At 41.5% G+C, this 2632-nt stretch overlaps 1 pseudogene; it reads right to left on the bottom strand.

Moving 5' to 3' along the window:
• Positions 1-365: 365 nt before the first annotated feature.
• Positions 366-653, bottom strand: LOC142454269 (small ubiquitin-related modifier 2-like; annotated as a pseudogene).
• Positions 654-2632: the final 1979 nt, after the last annotated feature.

Genomic DNA, 2632 nt, shown 5'->3' with positions numbered 1-2632 from the left:
AAAATAACTTACTGGAATATAGAGAGAGGAGCTGAGTGAGCAAGCCGCTGATGGCGAGGGTTTTTTTTTTTTTTCACAGAGCCAGTGGTTCCCCATCCCATCTCCACTTGGTGTCGATCAAAACATATCATTGGCCATTTAGTGAAAATAAATAAATAAATAAAATAAACAAAGAGAAAATGCAATATGCGTGTGCACATGCACCAGTTACTTTATGTACAATAAAGGAATGGGGAAGGGGAAATAAAAGAGAAAACTTTACTGTAGCCGTCAGGAGGTGGTGCAACCAAATTGTGGTTTTCTAATAGAGAATGGATTCTTGGTCGGTAGGAAGAGAGTTGTGGAGGAAAGGAGCAGGCTCCCTGTTAGAAGACGCCTCCTGTCTGCTGCTGGAACACATCAATTGTATCTTCATCCTCCATTTCCAACTGTGCAGGTGTGTCTGTTTCATTGATTGGCTGTCCGTCAAATCAGAATCTGATCTGTCTAATTGACAAACCCTGTCATTCACAATAGGCTTTCATTAGTTTGCTAAGTGGCGTGTGCCTCTTAATCTTAAACTGCACCACGGAACCATCCTGCCCCGCCACCTTCAAATTAATATGACCGTTGTTCTCAGTCTTGATTCCTTCCTTGGGTTTCTTGTCGGCCATGGCGAGCGCTGAAGTATCCTCAGCTGCCGCTTCACAAAAGAGGTACCAGGTCCGCACCAAATGAGCACACAGGCATCTCCAGGAGCAGCAGAAGGAGGCGGCAGTGGTCTGAAAATATCCTTTTTACAGAAAAAAAGGGGGGGGGGGAACAATTACACATGTCTTGGACGAAGTTTATCCAGAATGTTCCTCAGAAGCAAGGATAGAGAGACTTTGTCTCACCTACCTAGGACGTGCTTTCAGGAAGAAGCAGTCTCTGGAAAAGGACATCATGCTTGGGAAAGCGGAGGTTTCGGGGAGGAAAAGACAACGACTCTCAAACAGATGATTGACACCGTGGTTCAACAGTGGACTCGAACATACCAGGCAGAGTGTCTGTTCCGTTGTTCATCAGGTTGCTATGCTCTGAGGGGAACCAACAAGACAGGACCTTATACTAGCAATGGCTAATGATCCCGAAATTTCTTCCTATGTTGGTTGGACACCTGAATGTATTTTTTTGGTTAAGTGTTTGTTCATGTTCTCTGCCCAGTTTTAAATTGGGCTATTTGTCTTTTCCTTGTTGAGGTGTTGAAGTTTTCTATAAACTTCAGCAATTAGTTACTTGTCAGAAATGCCGAGGGTTGGGGAGGTGGGGAGGGAGGGAAAGAAAGAGGAGCTAATCCCAAGGGCCCAATGGAAAGTAAATGTCTAGAAAAGAACGATGGACTATACGTATGAATATGTTGGATACAATTGATATATGGTTTGTAACAAGAGTTAGAAGAGCCCCCAATAAAGTGATTATTAAAAACAAGAAAAAGGAATGCCATTGCCAACCCTCCCCCCACCCCAGCCTCTGGGGTTCTCTTTTATTCTTTTGGTGAAATTTTTTGCTGCATTTAAGTGTCTAATTTTGAGCAGGCCCCCAATCATCTGGTTTGTCTTCTGCTGTCTGTGTGTTTCCATTTATATTTTATTGATGCCATGCGTTCGGAGTGAAACTTCCCCTGTGAGTTTCCGAGAATGTAACTCTTGATGGGAGTAGAAAGCCTCATCTTTCTCCCTTGGAGCTGTCTGTGGGTTTGAACTGCTGACCTTGTGGTCAGCAGCCCAGTGTGAAACCACTGTACCCTCAGTGCTCCTCTTAGGCAGTGCACTAGGGACTCTACATTTGTCTCTTTTTTTTTTCACGGATGATTTTTATAGTTCTGTGTTTTATATTTAGCTCTTGGACCCATCTTGAGTTTGTTTTTGTATGTGTTGTGAGATGATGCTCTCCAGCCCCACTTGTTGGACTATCTCTTCCTCATTGGATGTGTCTTGGTCCTTTGTCAGAGCTCAGCTGTCCATAGGTGGATGGATTTACTTTTGAGTTCTCCATACTGCCCTGTTCATCTAGGTGTCTATCATTGTATCAGTACCAGACTGTTTTGACTACTGGGGCTATGTAGTAGATTTTGAGATTGAAAAGTGAAAGGCCCCCTACTTTGATTTTCTGCATTAGTAGTGCTTTGCTTATTGTAAGTCTCTTTCCTTTCCATGTAAAGTTGGTAATTAGTTTTCCTGTCTTCTTAAAGAATGATGTTGGAGTCTGGATTCAGGCTCGCATTATATAATCTTTGGTTTTTATATACTTGCTTATCTCATATAAGTGGGACTAGACATCATTTGTCCCTTTGGGCCTGAATTATGTCACTCAGCATGACATTCTCAAGGTTCATCCATGTTGGGGCATGTATCAGGACTTCACTGCTCTTTATAGTGGAGTAGTTTCCTTTTTTATTATATAAGAAATATGTTTTCATTGCTTTAAAAGATAAAAACAGGTAAAAAAAATAAATTCCAATTTTACCACCCCACTACAACCATAGTTAATAATTTATATATAGTCTTCCAGGAGAGTTAAGAGATTTCTTTTAATAAGTATTGAAACAAACACAAATTAGGGTTTGGTAGAGCTTTAAATTGCTGCTACCTTCTTCTTTAAAAAACAAAAC

This window comes from Tenrec ecaudatus, chromosome 8, assembly GCF_050624435.1.
Source record: "Tenrec ecaudatus isolate mTenEca1 chromosome 8, mTenEca1.hap1, whole genome shotgun sequence".
Lineage (NCBI taxonomy): Eukaryota > Metazoa > Chordata > Mammalia > Afrosoricida > Tenrecidae > Tenrec > Tenrec ecaudatus.
The sequence above is the reverse complement of the archived record's forward strand: the minus strand, read 5'-3'. Positions and strand labels throughout refer to the sequence as shown.